This window comes from Catharus ustulatus, chromosome 17 (genome assembly GCF_009819885.2).
Source record: "Catharus ustulatus isolate bCatUst1 chromosome 17, bCatUst1.pri.v2, whole genome shotgun sequence".
Taxonomy (NCBI): domain Eukaryota; kingdom Metazoa; phylum Chordata; class Aves; order Passeriformes; family Turdidae; genus Catharus; species Catharus ustulatus.
This window is the reverse complement of record NC_046237.1, coordinates 13890086-13897841: the sequence shown is the minus strand read 5'-3', so window position 1 is coordinate 13897841 and position 7756 is coordinate 13890086. Positions and strand designations below refer to the sequence as shown.

Genomic DNA, 7756 nt, shown 5'->3' with positions numbered 1-7756 from the left:
GTGTTTTCAGATCCACCTTTTTGCGTGAACCATGCAGGACAATCAGTAAGTTGCTGAATTGCAGCTTTCATTAGACAACAGAAAAAACTTTTCTGCAAATGCTGGTAAAAGTTCCCTGTCATTGAGTTGACAATGGACTTTTGAAGAGTCATTCTTCTCAAACTCAATGCCTGATCTGAGCAAATTTTTTTAAAACTCAAATAGCTTAAATTGTGGTTATTTTGGAAAAAGTACCTCAAATCTTGAAGATTCTGACCACTTCTTTATTTGATAAGATTTAAAATAAAAATTCTACATGTAAAGCTTAGGGAAACTCATTCATACTAGGAACAAATATTTATTTGAAATGTTTATAGGACAATATGAGGAAAAATGTATAGTGGAGATACTTCCCCCATGACAGAAAGAAGTACAGTAATTTCATGAATACAAGCCGCACCAATTTGACCAAAATTTTGGTGGAAACCCGGAAGTGCGGCCAATATTCCGGGGCGGCTAATACATTAACAAAATTCTAAAAGCTGCCAACACGGAAGTGAGAGCCCGCGGCAGCCCCAAGCCAAGCTGGAGCCCGGCCGGCCCCGGCAGAGGTGGGAAAGCCTGGCAGAGGCGGGGCCAGCAGTGTGGGGGCGGGTGGCAGAGCCTGAGCCAGCAGGGCAGGGCAGGGGGGCGGCAGAGCCCGGGCCAGCAGGGCAGGTGAGGCCGGGAGAACTGGGGCTAGCAGTGCAGGGGAGCATGGCAGAAGCCGGAAGGCCGACGGGTGGGGCTGCCTGGCAGCGGGGGAAGCCCAGCAGAATCGGGGCCAGCAGCGTGGGGGAGCCCGGCGGTGCGGGGGCCTGCAGTGCCGGCCAGGGCGAGGAAACGCGGCGGTGGTGCAGACGGGAGGGGGCGGCCGGCGAGCCCGGCGGCGGCAGCCCGGCGGCGGGGCTAGCGAACGCGGCGCGGCGCGGCCAGCGAGCCCGGCGGCGGGGCTAGGGAACGCGGCGCGGCCGGCGAGCCCGGCGGCGGGGCTAGGGAACGCGGCGCGGCGCGGCCGGCGAGCCCGGCGGCGGGGCTAGGGAACGCGGCGCGGCGCGGCCGGCGAGCCCGGCGGCGGGGCTAGGGAACGCGGCGCGGCGCGGCCGGCGAGCCCGGCGGCGGGGCTAGCGAACGCGGCGCGGCGCGGCCGGCGAGCCCGGCGGCGGGGCTAGCGAACGCGGCAGCGGGCCGGTGCTGACGGGAGAGGGGGGCCAGCGAGCCCGGCGGCGGCGGCAGTACCACCCGGCCAGCCCCGCCGAGCCGTGGCGCTGAGCTGGGCCACCCGGCCCCGTCGGCAACCATGAGCGGGCCGAGCCTTCCTGGCCCCGCCCCGAGCCAGTAAAGCCCGCTATGCCGCGATCCTGTTACTAATTGGCCAATTTGTGAAAGCTGCGCACGGATTCTCACGACGAACGAAAGTGCGGCTAATATTCGGGGTGCGGCTTATCTATTGACAAAGACAGCAACATTGTCGAGGCACCGGGGGTGCGGCTTATAATCCGTGCGGCTTGTATTCGTGAAACTACTGTAATACCAAGAATGAAACATCTAGCTGTACCTCACTGAATGCAGTTAAAGCCTTAGGGAGATGGGAACCTCAGTCTGTCCCACTCTTAGGACTGGATGCCCATGTATGGTGGTGCATCATCCCACCCCCAGGCTGCACCATGATCTGAAAAATGTTCACTAGGCCTTGGCTTTGATGAGCAGCTCTTGGGTTCAGCTCCTCTTGAGCTTGTCAGAAACTCTGCTCCAAGGAACTGGTGCTGTCCAATGAGGTCTTGCTTTTTTACTTTTTTATTTTTTAATGAACAGCCTTGGAAACTTTTTTTTTTCCCTGAATGGCATAATGTTCTTGTTCTCCCACTTTCAAAGAAAGTTTCTAACCCGAAGTGGGGCCAAGATGAAATGTTATGACTCAAACCCATGTCTTGTGACCCTGTAAACGGTGGCCCTGAGTGACACCCTTGGGGCTCTCCTGGTTTGCATTGACTTCCCTGTGCTGGGATCTCTCTGAGCTGGGAGCTCTCCCATTTGCTGCACTGGGTCCTGGGCTGATCCCTCCACTCCTCAAGGCTCTGCCCTTCACCCAGTGAAAAAAGCAAAGGCACATGAAGTGAGTATCTCAGTTAGAACCATGCATGTGCCTGCAGGGCTGTGGTCTTACTGGCAACAGGGAGACCTCTGGGATGACTCTTGTGACTGGAGGGTTGAAATGGAAGGATGCAGGCAGGGGAGAAGAGAGGCAATGTTGCTCTCTATGCAAATAACCAGCAGGAGTGCATGGAGCTCCACCTGGGGATGAAGAGGTAACTGACTGAGAGTTTAGGAGTCAGGATTACAGTAATTTCACGATTACAAGCCGCACTGAGTATAAGCCGCATCTCTGGGTGTTGGCAAACATTTTGTTCTTTGTCCATACACAAGCCACACCCAAATATAAGCCGCTCTGTCGTTCACAGCGAGGATTCGTGTGCAACAAAGTTGCCAAATAGTAACAGAATCGCGGGATGTCGGGGTTTACTGGTTCAGCCCTGCTCAGGGCGGCTGCCAGGGAGCGGCCTCAGCCCTGCTCGCTGCTGCCGCCGGGAGGCAGGGGAGCGGCGTGCCTGGCCAGTGCCGCCGGGAAGAGGGAGAGGGGTGTGCCTGGCCATTGCCGCCGGGAGGAGGGAGAACGGCGTGCCCGGCTGGTGCCACTGCCGTGCCCCCCGGGGCTGGGCAGCGCTGCTGCTGCATCGCCACTGCCCCGCTGCCTGTGGCCACTGCTGGCTCGGACTTCCAGGTTGGGAAATTTCCAAAATTTGTTCATATATTGGCCACTCCTGAATGTACGCCTCACTTCTGGTTTGGGAGCAAAATTTTAGTCAAAATGGTGTGGCTTGTAATCATGAAATTATTGTAAATGGAAGGCAGGGAGAGGTGACTTTACAGTGGTGGTCTGCTACAGGCCACCTGACCAGGAAGATGAACCAATGAGGGTCATCACAGACAAATAGGAATGGACTCATGTTTACAAGCCCTAGTTTTCATGGGGGAATTCAACTATCCTGACATCTGCTGTGGGGAGAACCCAGCAGGGCACAGGCAATCCAGGAGGTTCCTGGAATACACTGATTTCAACTTCCTTCTCCAAGTGGCAGAGGAGAAATGAGGAGAGGTGCTATGCCACATTATTCTCACCAACAAGGACAGGTCAGTGGGGAGTGTGAAGCTCAAGGGCAGCCTGGGCTGCACTGACCATGAAATGGTGGAGTTTGAGATCCTTGGGGCGATGACAAAGCTGAGAAGCAAGCCCACTGTGCTGGACTTCAGGAGAGCAGACCTTGGACTCCTAAGGGATCTGCTTGGTAGAGTCCTATGGCATAATGCCCTAGAGGGAAGAAGAGCTCAAGAAAGCTGGTTGATGTTAAAAGATCAGCTCTTCTGAGCTCAGAAGTAATGCATCCCAGCAAAGACAAAATCAGGCAGCAACACCTGAGGCCTGCAAGGAACTGACGGAGGAAGTGGCTAAGCACCATTCATCAATTTGAGAAGTTGTGGCAGTCTGATGAAGTTTTCACGGACTGGAAAGCATCCCACATTTTTGAAAATGGAAATATGGAAGTCTTGGGGAATTACACCTGCCTGACCGACTGGCTGGCAGTTCTCTCTCTGCTGTGACATCAGTCATGGGCTAATTGTTTCTGCTAACACATATGCTATGTGCTTTGAAATAGTACAGTTTCCCAATGTTGAGTCCCAAAAAGCTGGCCTGAGACCTCTACTATTCACAGCTTTGATGAAATTTCAGGCTGGTGAATAAGGTCCTGCACTGGAAGGAAGGAAGAAAATGCCACTTTTCAAAATGGACAATATGAGTGGCTGGAAGAAATGATCCCTCTGACAGCTGATGTTCCTCTGATCTGTCCAAATCAGAGCTATAAAAAGAGGCAGGGGCAAGATTCTCTTCTGAGAAGCAAAGCTCACACTAATAAATAGAGTGGGCTTGGGCTGAGTAGGCATAGTAAAACCAACGAAGTGATTCTAAGAGTAACTACACAGGATCATTAAGCTACATCATATCTGACTGACAGGTTTGAAGTAGGGATTGGGATGGAGGAATGAAGAGAGTGTTTCTGGGAGGCTCTATGAAGGCTATTTCTGTTGAACAGTTTTTAAAATAATCTGGAAATTACAGTAATTTCATGACTATAAGGCACACCCTTTTGACTAAAATTTTTCCCCAAACCCGGAAGTGCGCCTTATAGTCCGGTGCACCTTATATAATGGACAAAGTTGCAAAATTTGCCAACCCGAAAGTGTGAGCTGCAATGGGGGGGCGGTGCCACGGGAGCACCGAGTCGCAATGCGGGGGGGGGGGCGGGAGCGGGCGGCCACGGCCAGCAGGAGCCACGCGGGGACAGAGGGAGCCAGTACTGGCCCCGGCCGCCGTGCAGGGAGGGAGGGAGGTGGCGCCGGCCCTGGACACGGTGTGGGGAGAGAGGGAGATGATGCTGGTCCCGCGTGAGCCATGCGGGGAGGGAGGGAGCGGGCAGCCACAGAAGCCATGGGCAGCCCCGAGCCGCCCCAGACCGCTGTGAGCCGCGGTCGCCCTGAGCTGCACGTCGTCACCCGGCGCCGCAGGCAGGCGGGAGTGCTGAGGCCCACAGCATGGGGAGGGCACCTGGGGCTGCGTTTAAAGGCTACACCAATCTGTGAAAAATGTGTGCAAATCGAGCACCTGCCAGTAAACCCTTCGATTGCGCGATTCTGTTAATATTTTGTTACTTTGTTGCGCCCGGCTGCAAAGAAAAGTGCACCTTATAGTCTGGTGTGCCTTATATAACGTACAAAGTTGCGAAATTTGCCGGCTCCCAAAGGTGCACCTTATAATATGGTGCACCTTATAGTCGTGAAATTGCTGTATTTAGAAATTCTGGAAATTAAGATTTGTGGTGTGCATGTAGTTATTGGAAAGGAAAATACAAAGTAGTGTAAATCATTTAGCAAACTGAGTTCATTCATCCAAACCACAGATTAAGGAATAGGATCAGAGGCTGTATGTTTGGAATGGTACCTTTAGGACCTGGAGAAGCAAAGAACCTTGGATTTGGGGTAATGCTTCCAGACTAATGGTGCAGCAAAACAAGTATTGCAAGTAGGAAAATATATTTATTTCGTGTGTGGAATTGCTGCAGTGGATGCTGGTTTTCTTAAGCTTTACTTTAAAATGTCTTGTGTAAATTTTCTTCCCCTAGTTGTATACCTAACACCTTTCTTCAGTTTTGGTTTAGGTAAAGGAGACACATAAATTAGTGTGCTCCCAGTGGTTTCTAATGAAGGTGTGTTCTTCCAATAGTATCTAATAAAGGCAAATCCCACTCTTTTCTAATGCTTTTTTTCTCTATCTGCCTTCCCCCACATGCATGTTACAGGGAAAACAGTGGACATGGTTGCATGAACCCTTGTCCTATAACCTTCTGTCTTTCTGTGTTTTGCTTTCCATAGATACTTTCCTGCTGCTGTTGATAACTAGCTGCATCATGCTACTGACTTGTCTTTGGTACCCTTGGTCCCTTGGCATGCTCCTAATGGTCTACACAGTAAACCTCACAAGTCTCTCCACCATACTTTATTTGAACAATAAAAAATAGTGTGGTGACTCATCACATTGCACAAAAGCTGGAAAGTCTTATTTTTTCTCTGACCTGAGGTATTCCAGCAGGGTCCTTTTGTCATCCTACACTGTCTCTCCACTGCAGGGTGGCTGGTGCAGCTCGGCAAATGCTGTGGTGTCGCAGAGTGAAGCCCTGAGCTGCAGATGCTCCTGCTACCCCTCGCATGTCTTAGGCAACCAGCTCTCCAGAAAAGCTGGCAAGCCTGGCTGTTGATGTCTCTGGTGATTTCAACCACCTGCTTTTCTGGGCTATGTCAGGGTGCTACGGTGACAGCCAGCCCTATCTATTGTCACTAGTGTTATTGAAAGGTCAATTACAGGTTACTGCCTACGCTTGCCAAGACAAGAAAGACATACAGCTTGGCAGAACTGGTATTTTCAGACCATCTATTATCATAAATACCAAATAGAATAAAAAATCTGAAAAACTGAGGTTAATGGGGAGAAGATAAGCAAGTGTGCGCTGTTGCCTGGAAGAGGATGATTAGTAAAGTAGAATTTGGGAGTAGAAAGAGGGGATATACAGGAAAACAAATGATGGAGTGGGGATTCCTGTGCTGCTGAGCAGCCCCTCACTGGATCCCTCTGCCTCAAGAGAGCACAACCACGGCAATTTGTTGGTTTTCACCCCTTAAACCTCACCAAGGCCAAAGTCAACTGAATTGTTGAACTACAACATTTACTGCAAAAGTGTTTGCAAAGGGAGGCAATGATTTTTTTTAAGCTGTTTCCTACAGAAGGCTAAACAGGTTTGGTTTTGGTTTTTTTTCCGTTGGAAATGGCTGGTGCTGATGTACCCTGCTGAAGTGCAGTGACAGAGAACCCACAAGAGTCCGGGGTTCCCTCAGCTCAGGGAACTGCCTCGTTACTGGTGCTGTATTCAGTCAAGCCAAGGACAAACACAGCACGGGGCACCGGCCCCCAGGAATCTTTCATTTTAAATCTGCCACTTGGTCGTACGTCAAGGGGTTGGAAACAGCCGCTCTCAGAGCTCTTTTCCTCGTTGAAGTTCGATGCTCTCTCTGAGCCCACGTTCCCCCCGCAACCGCCCTCAGCGGCACGGGCCGCGGCCCGGCCCCGCCTTCCCCACACCGCCCGGCCCCGCCCTCCTCACGCCGCTTGTCCTCGCCCCGCCCCGCCCGGCCCCGCCCCCCGGCGGCGCCGCATCGCGGCGGCCATTTTGTGCGGCTGCGGTCGGTGCGCGGGGCTCGGCGCGCCGCGGGCCCGGGCGGGGCGCCTCCGTTCTAACCCTTTTTCCCGTACAGATCCCTCGGTAAGAGCGCGGCGGCGCCCGGGCAGGCCGGGCCGCCTGCCCAGCTCCGCGCTGCGGGCCCGTGGCGCGGCGGGGAGACGCGGGGAGGGAGGCCGGGCGGGCGCGTCCCCGTGCACAAAGGGCCGGGCCGGGCCGGGCGGCGCCTCCCGCTTGCGGCCCCGGAGCGCCGAGCGGGGCCGCTCCCGCCTCGCTGCGGCCCGGCGCGCTCAGGCCCGCGGCTCGGGCCGGCTCCGGCCGCTCCCCCGTCCCTGGCTCGCGCCCGCCGGCCCGCGGAGCTGCGCGGGGAGGTGAGTCTGTGCGGGCCGAGCGCACACACCGCGGGCCCGTCCGGCGGGGGCGGCCGAGTGACCTTGCGGCGGCGCCGGGGCCCGAGCCGGGGCAGGGGCCGCATGGCGGGGCCTGCGGCGGGGTCCGAGGCGGGATTTGACGGGTCCTGAGCGGCGCCCGGCGGGCTGGGTGCGGCGGGAAGCCGCGCGGTCCCGTTGTCGGTGCAGGGCCCCGGCGGGTCTGGATGCCGGGGGCGCTCGGCGGGGCGGCTGCGCCTTGCCCGGCCCCGGGGAATGAAGCAAGGCAAACACATTGCGCACTTGGCGGGGGCGGTGGTCCCCAGTGTCTGCGGCGCTGCCACCGCTTGTCGGGGGTACCCTGTAAACACCAGCGAAGTTGCTGTTCAGTAAAGTGACGCTCTGCTGCTAGTAAAAATCAGTTGCGCTAAAAGAAAAAGACAAAACGAAACAGCACCAACCAACCAAAATACCAATCCCCCTCCCCCAAAATCTATAAACTAAAAAAGCAGCTTAAAGCCACCC

General features: G+C 54.9%; 1 protein-coding gene across 2 annotated transcripts in view; it reads left to right on the top strand.

Moving 5' to 3' along the window:
- The first annotated feature begins 6872 nt into the window (after positions 1-6872).
- The window catches only part of CPNE1 (copine 1), a 47633-nt gene continuing 46749 nt past the window's right edge, over positions 6873-7756 (top strand). Inside the window, exon 1 of one of the 2 annotated variants that reach the window (XM_033074677.1) lies at positions 6873-6947. The gene's annotated coding sequence lies outside the window, so the exon portion shown is untranslated. The remainder of the gene's footprint in view (positions 6948-7756) is intronic. The other variant, XM_033074676.1, reaches the window with a different exon arrangement.